Genomic DNA, 14,936 nt, shown 5'->3' on the forward strand with positions numbered 1-14,936 from the left:
TAAGCAACCATCTGTGGAATCATATTCATGAACTTTTCAAGTCTCCCCTGGACCCCCTGTGTAACATAGGCAATCAAATATGCTTTGGCAGCAAGTTCCACAATGCAATCAATATTTTGAGCCTGGCTCTTCCTAGCTTAATTACCCATAGGTCTTGTTTTGAAAGAGAGTGCTTAGTCAAGCACTACCCATGTCTTCTTCCTTGTTACTTAATTTAGTAACATTTTACCAAAACTCTCAGCCTTTTCTTTTCCAGGCTGTGGAGATCAAACTCACGCAGGCATTCAGTGTAGGAACACACACCATCGCTTTGCTCATCTCCAAGCCCTTAAGATGAAAAAGGAGGGGAGGGCCAGAACTGCACACAGTACTGAAGATGCAAATAGACCACGGTTTTCTACAGAGGCATGGTGAAATCGAAACAGAGTGTATTTTCTGGACTACCTTTATATTTCAGAGAACTCCCAACAGGTCTGTGAATTATGTAGGCACAATTTCTATTCTAGAGATAGATTCAGAGCAGGATCCTGTTTTACCTGTCTGAATTGCTAATTTGGAGATTCTCCTAAATGGCCTGTACTGTGGGATGATCCAAAGAAACTAGCCTTGTTTTACCAAAGACGAGCCCAATATCGAACAAGTGATTTTGCATGTGTGTGATGTGTGTGTTTGTGGCTTTGGTAGATTTAAACCATGTCTATACACAAAGGAAATAATATAAAATCAGATATGTATAACCCATCAGTGAGCTTAATTATTGTTCCCTCATTTTTAAGATCTCATTTTCATGGTGTGTGTGCAGTATGCCCCCATGACCGAAAAGTGATTCAATAGAAAAAATGTAGGTAACATATCAAACGGGTTTTTAATTTTGTTTAAAATTGCCATAACTCAATGAATTATACTGAGATTTAAGGTTTTTTTTTACATTGGTTGAAGACCTAGGTCAATAAATTCAAGTTAAGTTGAATTTGTAGCAGTAAAATTTCCATTAAAAAAATAGTTGTTAATGGTTCTGCAAGTACTTTTGCTGACTGCATACAGTAAGAAGATTTTGAGTCTAGAGTGTATTTAATAGTTACATGTGTAATTTCAACCAAGAGTAGAGCAATTTAAAATTGTTGGAATAAATTTGATGAGATAGAAATTCTCTTGTCAGAGTATGAACTAATTACACATAATAGTTGACAATATTACGGCAAAAGAAGACAACAACAAATTGTTCTTTTTAAGGAAGCCTTCCCCATGCAGCCAGTAAAGGACTCAGTCTTTTTAACATACTAGGAGAAAACCTTGCTCCTGAGTTGACAGGTAGCTAAACCAAAACTGAACAAAGTCCTTTTGTTTCAGAAGTAGCTGGAAAGGGCCAGTGTAGTAGGTTGACCTTGACTGGATGCCAGGTGCTCACCAAGCTGCCCTGTCACTCTTTTCCTAGGACGAACAGGGGTGAGGTAGAAAATAAGATGGAAAAAAACACTTGTGGGTCAAGATAAAGGCAGTTTAATGAACCAATAGCAAAAGTTGTGCATGCAGAAGCAAAGGAAAAGAAAAGTTGTTATTCCTTACTTCCCATCAGTAGGCAGCGTTTGGCCAGTTCTCAGGAAGCAGGGCTTCAGTACGCACAGCAGTTCCTCTGGAAGACAAACATCATAAATAATGAATTCCCCCCCTTACTCCTCCTTCCTCTTAGTTTTTATATCTGAGCAGATGTCATATGGTATGGAATATCCTGTTGGTCACTTTGGGTCAGCTGACCTGGCTATGTCCCCTCCCAGGATCTTGCCCACTGCCAGCCTACTGGTGCACGTGCGTGGTGGGAAGGTTGGAGAGACAGCCCTGGTGCTGCTCAGCAATAGCCAAAACACTGGTGTGTTGTCACCCCCTTTCTAGCTACCAGTACAGGCCCAGCACAATGAGGGCTGCTGTGGGGCTCAGCCAGGCCCAATACAGCCAGTTAGAGCAGAGAATACCCTCCAAGTTTTTAAGTCTTTGTTCATTCCACTTGTGTACATCCAGTGATAACCATGTTTTTTGCGTTTTCTTAATTTTTTTTTTCAGCCCTAAGAATAAACACTTCTCGAAAGCAAGTGGCAGATATTTAGCACATTTAAAGGACATTATATATGGCTGTTTATTGCCTTTGATCTTAACTGAAAACTTGTGCATGAACATTTTTAATATAGGAGACAGTTCACAAGTTCACTGTAACATCAGTAATGTTCCTGTCCCTTGTGACATCATATTTTATTTTAGTTTTTAAATGATCCTATATTTTGGATGAATGTTGTTGTTCAGAGAATATCTCATAGACAAAGAACAAACTCAGGTTAACAAATAACCTTTCGAATAAGTAGGAATGTCTAAATGAGAGGAAATCAAAAGAACAGTTGATCAGAAGTCAAAGTGATTTCCATGAATGTGTTTTTAACATAAATTTAAGGACTGTAATTTTTTTTAAAGTCAAAGTCTGTAACTGAGAAGTATAGTGAAGTTTATGGAAATCTTCTCTCTACTTATTAACAATGAAACACTTGGTTGACTTTAGGTATGGATATAAGATACTTTTAAATCCAGTAGTATGTTTTGAGCTGATCTGAAGGACTCAGCACAAGCTTAAATGCTTTTTCTTAGTTGCTTGAAACAAGAGAACAATAAAATAATAATAATAAAAAGCATAAAGAAAGAATTATTATGATGATAATTAACCAAAGGGCTTGTCTTTACAGGCAAAATGTTATGTTGCTAACTTATGAAGAGACAACTTAGCAGCAGGGATTACTGAACCAGTACATTTAGCAGATAAATATGCTTCGGGTATATTTTTTAAAAATATAGTCTGTTGAAATACTTCCAACAAATTCAATTCCTAGCCAGAGATTAGTAAGACCATAATATTACTTGTATTGTTACGCTTCTTAATTTAAGCAGCACACAGTGAGTTTACACAGGCAGTAAAAAATCTCTTCTTAAAAGGGTTTTATGAAACCATTTGTAAACATCCCCAGCAAAGTAAAGCTCAGCGGATCCATCAGCACAGTATTAGCTCTATTTGCATGTCATAAAAATACAGGTACTCATTTAGTTGAACCTGGTAACTTTCATAAGAAGAGAATAAGGCTGGTATAATTAGAAAATAAAGGACAACCAGACCATTGGGGATTTATCAGCACTATAAAGTTAGTATGACTAGTTACTATGAGAAGCTTTAATTAATCATTGATCAAAATGAACATTTTAATGATCATATATGTATTGTGATGTACAACCTGCAGAACTCCTTGAGACATCACAAAAACTGTATAGAAACCAGTGTCAAATATCCCATTAGTTATAATAGCTGCTTTTCAACAACATTTATTATTTAATGTAAGTATATGGAATTTATGAAGCCAACAGAGATTAAAATATGAAGTAATTTGCAGGTTATGGAAATGCTGCAATGACTTTAAAGCCTGTAGCCTTAAAATGATAACTTTTAGTACTGGAAAACACACGAGAAAAACCTGGGAAATAAAACAGTAATACTCTTTCTTGATTGAAAATAACCTTACTTCTTCTCTTGCCTTAAAGAAGGTGACACATTCACAAAAGAGCCTAGCTGTAGAGGAATGAAGCTGGGTTAATTATCATTGATAACATACAGCTGTGGGCTGGCTTCAGGGGCGGGGAGGGGGGCTGATGTAGACAAGGTGCAGCTGTGGCTAGTTCTGTTAAGTGTCTGAGAGCCAGTGAAGAGAGAGCAGCTGAGGAAGAGATGGAGGAAGAAGCAGAGAGAAAAGAGAGAACACATCCTGGTTGAGGAGAGACTAGGAGAAGGCAGCAGAGGGACTGGCATGAAGAGTGTGGTGATATGTGATGGTAGAAGACTGTGTTGCAGCTTGATAGCTTGGAGAGTGCTGCGGCACCTAGCTACAAAGGTACTGTTCTGAAGGAATACATTGACTTGTTCACCTGTAATACAAGAGTTAGCTCATTAGTTTGGAGTGCCTTATCTTGAAATGAAGGTGATTATGTTTGTCTGTTAGCTTACTGTTCCAGATGACCTGTGATTATAAATAATTTCCGCAGCTTGTTCAATATTTCAGCAGTGGGAGTTGAGAACCTTGTAAGAGATCAGTTGTATAATGTGTATGGATAGTGCCTAGATGTAAAATTCTGTCTTAAGGAGCCAATTGGTCTTGCTTACTGGATTCCTAAAACTGAATGATAAAGAAAAGGAGGCAATGAATTAGTCTTTCCAATAAGTAGCGAGGGGGTTTACACCTCTCTAACTTCACTAGAGGATTAGCTGGTTAACCTAGACAGCTAATTTAGGTGCCTGAAATGCAGAGAAATGAATAGTCCCTTATGTAGCCTCCTATTTGTGCTGCTGTAGTGTAGTCTGGCCATAACAAAATTGGTTCTTCACCCTTTCAGTTTTCTTAAAGCATTTCAAGCCATTAACTAAGGGATAATAGTAAGTATAATTTGTACTTCCTATAGAGAGGAGTAAACAAGACCAAGTTTTTAATTATTGTAGTGTGAAGGAGCCCAGAAGATACCTAAAATGTTTTTATCAGATGTCCTACAGATAATTCCTGGTGTCTCAGTAGTACTTCTAGTAATGTATTATTCTCTGTGTTCTTCATTCTCACTGTTGCACAAATTTAATCTAAGGCAATAGAACCCTACATATTTCAGTCACCTTCTGTGATGATACTCTTTTGACAACAGAAGATTAGATTGCTACTGATCTGCTATCAACCATGCTTTCAGATAACATCAGATTATCCGTATTGTGAGATGGCAATCTTAGATAAAATGCTACTGCTTAGTGACCTGTCTATGAAATAAGTTGATTGAAGTATGATATACTATGGTACACTATTTTTGTTATTATTACAGGTAAAATAAACCTACATTTAGGTCTTCTAAATTCCTATGTCTATCTGTTAAAATATAACTATACACAAGAAAGCTCTTGAAATTTTCATGCCATCCAGGATAAAAAAATCCCACAGAGATAAATTTCTCTTGAGTAATGTACAGTTTTTACTGTGTTTGTAACTTGAAGTTATTTTCAAAACTTGCATGTTTTACCTTAATTTAGAGAAATGGCTGATGGTGTACAAAACTGCATTTATTTCAGAAGTTGCTGGAGGTAAAGGATGACAAAATGTAAGTTTCAACTCTGTGTTCCAAAGGACTTGGCACGGCCGTCCGTAAATTATAACTTAGAACTTTGGAGTTCCCCCTGAAATCACAATTTAATATAAAATTTTTTAAGTTTAAATCCCACAGGGTTTTGCAGACTGTATCTAAGACCCTTGCTTATTTTGACACTTAGCCATCATCTCTGATTGTTGGGTTTTGCTGTGTACTTTTCCTCCTTTAAACTCTGTATATGTTTTGTCTGGTATTCACACCAAGCTAAGTGGATGGCCTGCCTAGGAACATGCATGTTTACTTCTGTTCCATTGAATGTCTGATTTATTTGATATAGGAAAACTTTAAAAAGTTAGTATTTTATGAAGTCTAAGCAGGTAAACTGTGAATTTTATATCTAGTAGCATAAGATTATGATATTTACATACTACACAAGGTATGACATCATATTTTTCTAAATTTAAGAAGGGAAAGTGGTGGAGGGATATGAGGAGATTGGGGAATGGGTTGCAATGGAAAATAGGAAAGAGAGCCAGTATTTAACATGGACAGTTAAACTGATGAAGTGGTGAACAGTTTAAAAACTGCATGACCAGGTATGGTAAAGCCGTATTTGTCCCGCCTATCAGAAAGCATAATTTGGGCTTTTTCTAGCTTTTGAATTGATTTGATTTATGGAAGCCAAATGGTAATTTGCAGAACTTAATATTATCTAAGACAATAGCCTCTCATTTTTGCTTTTCCACCAAGTGCTCCTGGGCTAGAGGTACAGAAAGGGTCAGAGGAAGCAGATGACTTCTCTGTCTTTACTTTCCTTCAGGAAGTTCTCAGTAGATATCTTAAGTCATCTATAAATTTCTTATACATATTATATATTTCTTCCTGAATCTTTTTGGATCGTTGTGCATGGTAGGGTCCCATATTAAACACACTGCAGCAGATCTAACATTCAGACTATATAGCGTGCTGTTTCACACATTAAAAAAATAAATATTTGTCAACTTGCACAGCAATGACAAAGCTGCCTTCTTTTTCATTAGGATTTTACCTAGTTTATTTGCAAGGCGAGCAGCACATCTTTTCCCCTCACAGGGGAAACAGGGCTACTAAGAATGAATGCTCCATACCCCGTCTCCTCTATGTTGGTTCTTTGTGATAATTTCGGAATGACCTTACCTGACCCACAAAGCATACAGGTATTACATGTCATACTCTGAGTGTAATTCTAATTCTCTATGGATAATAGGTATGAGTCTGTGCATGGTACTTAACTGCTGGTTGCCTGGTTATTGTTAGAACTGAGGAACTTTCAAATACTTCTAAGAATTAACAGATTTCCTATAAGTGTTCAACCCATAGGATAAAATAAATTATTTCTGGTTGCACATGAGAAGAGAGGGTGTTTTAGTCCTGGTTTTATGGATTAGAATATGTGGGGGTTCGTTTGCTGGGGTTTTTTACATGCTTACATTTTCCAGGTGAGCGGACTGAGGCAGTAGAACTGTCTTCGTAGCAGTGGCCATGCTGCCTACGTTGGCCATCCATCTCCTAAAGGAATACAGTTTTCAAGCGATGTAGCAGTTTGGAGTGTTGATCCTGATGGAGGATGGGTCTGGAATAGAAAGGATGGAGGACAGTTACTGTTGAGGGAAGGAGGAGTAGTAAGGCTTTTTACTGTTGCTGATCAGTAATGAGAGTTCCTGTTGCCATTATCCAGAAGCAGCATAGTGCCTCCTGACTAAATTTTCTATCACAGGCTTGCCAGAGCAACTTCCCCATTTCTTTCCTTCTGAGTAGTGTGGCTTCAGACCCTCTCATCTCTCCGCAAGCATAGACTTGCGTGGGAGGTTGTGTGGGAGAATAGGAGAGTTAGCTTCAGAACAAAACTTCCAATACATGACAAGTGAGCAAAGAGCAAGAGAGGCAGGAGCTTTCCACCTTCACTTTGGTCTCTAGAAGACCTGACTGGAACATTTTTATGAACAGACTGTATCTTCTTATTCTAGGCAGTGGAAGCTGACAGTTGAGCAATCAATCTTTCTGTGGATGAAGTCATGAATGTCCAGGTTGCATAGACTGACATTTAAACTGAGCCAGACCATAACACAACTATATCACCGCTGTCTTCCTAATTCTTCTCAACGTATCATATAACTGTCAGAGTTATACCTTGTGTTAGTTTTGGGTGAGAGGAAGGTGGAGGACATAGACTATGAGCATCTTTGTATTTTTCAGAGGATAACTTAGTTTAGGAAGTTATCTTGAAATTAAAATTCTCAATTGAGTCTTATTAAGAAGTTGTACTTGTACATGACTTGCAGCTGTTTTTTATAAGACAAATATTTGCAAGACTGTTACTTCTATAGCATTTGCTAATTAAATACGCCCATAAATCACAGCAAGAAAATTTTTACAGTGTGCAGGACAGGATAAATTGAATCGTGCAATTGAGTATTGATCTATGGCCAAATAAAAATATTTTAAATGTAAAACCTTCACTTAATTTAACCAGAATCAAAAATAACATCAAAGGATCTGTTAAAGTTCTCCCAAGACCTTGTCCGGAAATACAATACAATTTTCATGCTGTCCGGTGATGGATCCAGTTAATGGAATAACCCTATAACCTTTAGTGTTCTTATTCATATTCAGAGGTAATATAAATATAATCTGTCCTTCCCTTGGGCTGTAGAACATTAGGCTAACCTCTTTCTTCACGGCCCAACATGCTGTGGTTGCTCTATCTGCCTGATGCATTGATTATTTAAAAATAACCAGTGTTATTTTAGGCATAGAAGACTTCTTTACTAGACCTGTGATGTGGAGGGACTGAAAATTACACTGAAACTTACAAAATTGAATCTGTACCAGAGATGTGTCAGATCCAGAGGAAAAAAAAAAGTATTTGTGTATTCAAGAAATTCTCTCTAGTAGATTTGTCAGCTCTAGTGGGAATTTCCAATTTCACGTTGGAATTTCTGAATTAGAATTCAAGTAATCAGACTTTTTATTTTCATTTAATGAGTGCTCTAACTTTTCCATAAAGCTTCTTTGTACTGTAATGCTGTATAGGGGACTAATTTATAAATTATATGAAGAATTAATATAAAATATGAATCTGCATAGCTTTTGATTTCCTGGCTTCAGCTTTCACATGATTTGTATCTTACACATCCAATAGCAGGTTAAACTGTAAATTAGATTTTCGTCTGGATGGAGTCTGAGGTGTACTTGGCTTCTTGGGAAGTCTAAATTGTTCAGCACTTGTGTCCTGTAGTTCCTAGATGTAGTCTATGAGCAGAAGGGCTACCAGACATCTGGATCCTATCTATTAAAGGAGGTTCAGCTAGGGATTCTCACTAAAGGCTGTGGTAAATATCTGAGGAAATGAACACCAGACACTTTTTTTATTAAATGGTCCCCTGTTGCTACATAATTCCTCCAGAAATGCCAAAGCAAGTATGCCCAGCTTAGGTTTAATGCAGGTAAACAGATCTGTCATTCCTTACACACAGCTGCCGGTCCGGTTTAGGTGTATTCTTACAGCTATAATGCAGGGGAAAGACAGGCCTGGGAACTGGGCAGAATGATGAGCATGAGTCAAGCCATGGGAAAACGCTAAGTTATCATGTCTTGTTTTGGAAGAAAAGTAAATAAGTCAGAAAAGACATTAATTTCAAGGAGTAATTTTAAAATAAAAGGGCTGAACTCAAGGAATAAATGCATAGAGTAATGAATTGTAGGATATGGGGAATGAAAAACGGCAAAGGGGAACCAGATACATATTGCACTTGTATGTGATTAAGATGAAGCAAGTTTCAGTCCTGTAGTGATGGTTAGTCTTCCTTGCAATGTCCTATTTTATATGTGCTTAAAAGAAAGTGCTGATGGTAGATGGTATCAGTGTTCTTTAATTAACGGAGGCTTCTCATACCACCTGGTGTGTAGCTGAAACGAGTAAATTCTAAACAACATTAGAAAACTTGCCATTGAAGGGGGAGAAATGAGAGAAAGGAAAGAGGAAAGGGATGATATGCCTGCTGATGAGGGGAGGGTCGTGGGGTTTTTTTTGATACAATGACAGTTATGTAGTTATTTCTTAAGATCTGTGAAATTTATGGGCAACCACCAGCTCCCTGCAGGTATAATGTTTGCTTACATATCTATCTCTGAGGATCATGATACATTAATTAGTAAATTTTCCCCATCTTGTTTAAAGAAACTTTCTAAGCAGCATTCTAAGAAAAGGTTCACTTGCATATTTGTGATTCTCTTTTCCTGTTCATGTATAAAACCAGCAAGCTTGAAGCAGGCCTCCTCCATTTTTTCTGGAACCAGTGAGTATATAGCAGCCAAACAGAAAGTACTGCAGTGATGAGTGCATTATAAGATATATAACTGTCACAACCATTCAGCATCATCAGGTTTTAATAGTTGCTAGTGCATGTAGTGTATAAAATAGTGTATGGCTATGGTTCTGTGCACGTCTCAAATATGAGCCTGCTGCCTTTATGCACAGTAAAACAGAGAGGAGAAAGGGAAGGTAATGAATTGGCAAGCTGTCTTTTGGGTGGCTAGCAGAGAGCATGATCTAAAAGAATAAATCTAGAATTAGATGCAGAACAATCTGTGTCTTCAACCTCAGCTGTATATTCAGTCAACCTCATCCTGAAAGCACTTGTTGTTGCATTCCCAGACCTGAACATCTGTAGCTGTGCTTAATCTTCAAATCTGAAGTCAGTAGGATCACTCACAGGCTTAAAAAATCAGACTACTTAATGATATCTGCTGGATTGAAAACCAAGGTTTCATTGCTTAGCAAGACTTAACTATCCCTCGTTTTTCAGACATGCCATAGAAAATCAACTTGCTGTTGATGTCAACAAAAAAATGTCTGACATTGTACAGTAACATGTTAACTAGCCTGCTCTAACTGTACTGGTAAAGCTGAGACCATTGGGCTTGTTTACGGTCAGGAGTGAATTTCTTGCACCATAGCCCTCTAAACAGAATTAAAAGTTTATGAGAATTGATTAGAGGATGCCTGTCAAATCCTTTGAAAGTGAAAAATACTAAGTGCTACTGTGGTCACCATAATGGTCCTTACCTTTTGAAATGATTACATGTAATCAAAATGTTAGAACCATGATGACTGTGGTGTATTGGCAGAGAAAATACAAGGTTATATGATGATAAGGGTTACAGCAATATTTTTCACCATCTCTCTTAGTGTCAGCAGCAAAATGTATGGAGCACAGGAGTAGTTTCCTTCTGCATTCCTAACAAAAATATTAGCAGGCAGAGATGGGAAGAGAAGGGTAGTATTCAGTGTGCTCTGGAGTTTTCTTACGTGGAACACTTCAAGACTGAACCTTGGAGCCCTGGGAAAATGACCACAGTCTAGAAAGATAGATAACCCTGTTACAAATTATCCTCTTTATTTTAACTTTTTCTGAGACAAACTGCATTTACTATGACATAGTAACAGAGCTAGATTCTCAGGGACTGTGTACTGATTTATGAGGTTTTGTTCTGATGTCTTGGATCTGTATTTTTGTGCAGCTTTGGCTGTGTAACCCAAACTATGCAGATAAATAAGGAAAACAAACTGAGGAAAAATGTGAGAGGCCTTTACAGCATCAGAATTGTGCAGAAATGACCCTCACATGTCTTGCTGAAACTTTAAAAATGTATCTATGTTATGGTATCAGGCAAAATTCTGTAAAGGGAGGGATGGGCACAGTGTATCTCTGTCTTGGAGCCCTCTTGCTGGCAATTTACACGGGTTGTAGTAAGTGAAAGAAGGAAAACATCATGTTGAATGCAAAGGAGTGTTAGGTCACAATTTAAAGTGGTTCTTCAGTTCCCGTAGATCTAGAAGGTGGGAGCCTTTGTCATGTTCTGAGTAGGGCTGGAATTCACATCTGTATTTAATTTTCTATCTATTCCTCATTCCACCTATTTGAGACAAAGCAGCGAGTGGGAAGAGATTTCACTTCCTTTAAAATAATAATTTAAACATATTTAGAGTGAAAGTGTGGGATTTTGTCATCTTATAATATTATGCATCTACGCAAGATTCAGATATGAGGAAATCTACAAACTCTGCAGGGCTGTTTGTAAGTGTATGCTAACCCAGCAGCTGCCGGGGACGATAAAAATATCAGATGCTGAATCTAGGCCATGGCAGCACGGACCAGTTTGCTCGTGCTAGAGTTGCAGGAAGCTGTTACTGCCATCCCTACTGTGAGAGAGCAAAGGGGCTGGGGCGGTAAGATGGTTATTCCAGCTAGGGCTCTCCCTTGCCTCTGCAGCTTCACGGGCCCACAAGCGACTCTGCAAGATTCTTTCTGTGCTGAGTAGCTTACCCTTTACTGTGACTCTGCTACTTGCTGGGCTAGGTGGTTGAGAGTTGGGTTTTTTGGTAGTACATGCTGTAAAAAATCAATTTTGCTTAAACTGGTGAAAATTCTTGAACAAGGTTTAAAAGCAACTGTTATTTCCTATTGCCTTCATAACAAAAGAAGCATGTAAAGTGAAGACTAGTTAATATCTTTGTTTTTATTTTCAAACAATATATGCTAGTCATGTATTAGACTCTAATCCCAATAGGATTAAGGTTTAGAAAAATCTGCTAGTATAGCGTCTAGCTAAGGAACATAATTATTAGTTTACTGTTACCTTCCTGTCTGCAATGACTCTGTGTTTCTCTTACTCTCTAGACTGGCAAGGGCTTGACTTTCAAAAAACAGGTGGAGCAAATAAATTCTCTCAGACCATTATTTTCTAATAATGTTTTATTTCCTCAGTCTTCTAACGTTTTGGTGAATTTGAGTGCATAATAAACCACCACACACACACTAAAAATAAAACCTGTTCTTTCTGTAGACCCCATGTAGTCCCTCTTAAAATTAATTTGTTGGTACATACATAATTTTTTATTTAATTGGTGTTATTTTCAAGGCTCTGAAATATAGAATAAGAGATTCTATCAAAATCCTACTGATTATTACACCTGAAATTCATTTCATATGTGAAGTTGAAATAATTACTATTGTTTGCATTACAGATTTTCAAGCATGATTTTTTTTTTAAGGAAAGTTACTGAAGTATAATTCTAAGTTCAGATAAAATCTGCCCTTAGTTTCATATGCTTTCCATTCAAGTTCTAGACAGGTGTTGTTTTCTGTTAGTCTTTCAACGTAACAACAATCTGAGTTATTCCTGTTCTTAAATATAAGAAGTGTTGGGGTTTCAGTGATAACTGTTGTTAACTGTTATAGAGCAAAACCATTAAAGGATGCTATTCAATTTTCTTATAACTGCAAGTGCTATCTTATGGATTTCTGTCCTGCAGTCACTGTTGTGGCTATGCTAAAGAATAAAATTAGATTGTGTAGGTATATTTGGAGTAATTACCCTTTGTACTGGTTACACACTGGCAGACAGTGGGATAACAAAAAGAAAATATTTCCGTCTTTTTGGCATGTATGATTCCTTGTTTTGATTTCCACGTTGCCTACTTTGCTTACAGTATTCTGGCTAGCTAACTTCAAACTAGCTTGGATACATTGCTCTATCATAGGTAGATATGAAGGGCAGCCTGGATTTTGAATATGATCCTTCAAGAGAAGTGTAGGATGAAAAGATCACTGAAAATTACATTTATGTATGTTGTGGTTTAACCTCGGCCAGCAACCAAACACCATGCAGTCACTTGCCCAATCCCCCACCCACCCAGAGGGGTGGTGAGGAGAATCGGAAAGGAATGTAAAACTTGAGGGTTGTGATAAAAATAGTTTAATAATTTAAACAGAATAAAAAGGTAAGAACAACAATAATAACAGTATTTATAATAAGGTGTGGGAAAGGATAAAAATCCAAAGGGAAAAGGAGAAAGGAAAGCAAGTGATGCACAGTACAACTGCTCGCTGATGCCCAGCCAGTCCATGAGCAATGAAATCCCCCGCCTCAGCTAACCCCTGAGTTTATATACCAAGCATGATGTCCCATGGTATGGATTATCTCTTTGGCTGGTTTGGGTCAGCTGTCCTGGCTGTGTCCCCTCCTGGTTTCCCGTGCCCCTCCAGCCCTCTCACTTGGTAGGGCCTAAGACACTGAAAAGCCCTTGACTGAGTATAAACATCACCCAGCAACAACCAAACCATCAGTGTGTTATCAACATTGTTCATACATCACAGCATTGTACTAGCTACTAAGAAAAAGGTTAACTCCATACATGCTGAAACCAGGATGATATACTGGGGAAAATAAAAGAAGAATGTAGGATATCTGAAACTCCACAAACACTTTTAGCTATCTCAAATATTACATGAATGAAGAAAGTATATGAGCTCTTATACGAGTCCAGGCATAGAAAAGCTCATGTCTGTATTGAAGAACAGTAAGCTTTCTTTGTTCCTCATCACATCTTCCTTCAGAGATAAACTTTTAATGGAAAATGAGTTTGACATATGATTATGAGACCGTAGCCGTAATACCTTGGACCTGTCACAGAATTATGTTGGAAGGGGTCTTGGAAGATCATCTAGTCCAGTCTATCATGGAGAAGAGAGCCTAGATAATCTCATGTAGCACCCTTTCCAATCAAGTCTTGAAAACATCCAGTGATGTGTCTACCATGGTTCTGGGGAGGTTGTTCCAATGAATAATTGTTTTTATTGGAGAAAAAAATAAATCTTTTTTACGTCAAGGTAAAACTTTTTCTAGTGCAACTTGTATCTGTTGCCCTATGTCTTCTCCATGTGGCTCCTTGTGAATCAAGAGTCTCTATCCTCTTTGTAAGCACCCTTTATGTACTGGAATGCTGTGATGAGGGTCCCTTGAGCTTTTTCTTCTCCAGGGGAAAAAAAAAAAAAAAGACTGAATTCCTTTAATCTTTCATCACAGGGCAGGTTCTCTAGCCCTTTCATTGTCAAGTCTGATGATCAGACCCTTTCCCTCAGGTCTCATCACTGTTTTTTAGATCACTGTTATAGGTCAAATGAAGCTATGGCTCTGTCCCTTCAGGTGTAGCAGGGTACCAAATAAATGTCCAAATATGTTTATCAAAACATTTTCCTTTGTTCTCCTCTACCATTTTTGTATTACTTGTGCATTGTGTTTAATGTGTGTTTGAGGTGTTCTCCAGCTTCCTGAGACCCTCTTGGCAGCCTTTTCTCTGCTGCAGAACTATGGTGTCAGCATTGAAAGCTTTTATGTATGCGTGCCAGGTAGAAGTGTAAATGGTAGATCTGTTGACATCCTTTGTTTAAGACAGTGGACACAGTGGTGCACAGGTGACAGGACTAGAAGCAATAGGTGCAAACTAAAACACAGTAGGCTCTATCTAAATATCAGAAAACAGTTTTTTGCTCGGGTGGTGACTTTAGATACCCCTGCTAGAGCAGGGGGGTCGGATAAGATAACCTCCATAGGTCCCTTCAAGCATCCACCCTTCTGTGATTCTAAAATTCTGTGATATGGTGGTGAGACGATTCTGATTAAAACACAAGCACTACATCCTAATGTAACATGAGTGAAAACTTACCTTCCCAAAACTTCAAACTTTTGTAAATTCTTTTGTAACTGATTTTTACATCTTTTCAGTCACCGCTTTGCACATGATATAACTACTTTTGAGCTCCAATATTCATTATTCACCTAAGTGAAGAAAGGAAGGTCCTCATAATAATGCTTTATGTTTGAAAGCGAAAGAGTAAGAAAACAAGGGGGGGGGGGGGAATACTTTTCTGTAATAATATAAATTCAGGGTTTTCTGTTACCATGTC

The 14,936-nt window shown here is 37.8% G+C and overlaps 1 protein-coding gene across 2 annotated transcripts in view; it reads left to right on the forward strand.

Moving 5' to 3' along the window:
* CDH12 (cadherin 12) overlaps nt 1-14,936 on the forward strand; it is a 321,664-nt gene that overhangs the window by 17,665 nt on the left and 289,063 nt on the right. Inside the window, exon 1 of one of the 2 annotated variants that reach the window (XM_080377769.1) lies at nt 806-3,917. The exons of the other annotated variant lie outside the window; for it this stretch is intronic. The gene's annotated coding sequence lies outside the window, so the exon portion shown is untranslated. Of the gene's footprint in view, nt 1-805; nt 3,918-14,936 lie in introns of those variants that run through there. 2 annotated transcript variants of the gene reach the window in all.

The sequence above is a fragment of the Falco punctatus genome (genome assembly GCF_963210335.1).
Source record: "Falco punctatus genome assembly, chromosome: 3".
NCBI classification, from domain to species: domain Eukaryota; kingdom Metazoa; phylum Chordata; class Aves; order Falconiformes; family Falconidae; genus Falco; species Falco punctatus.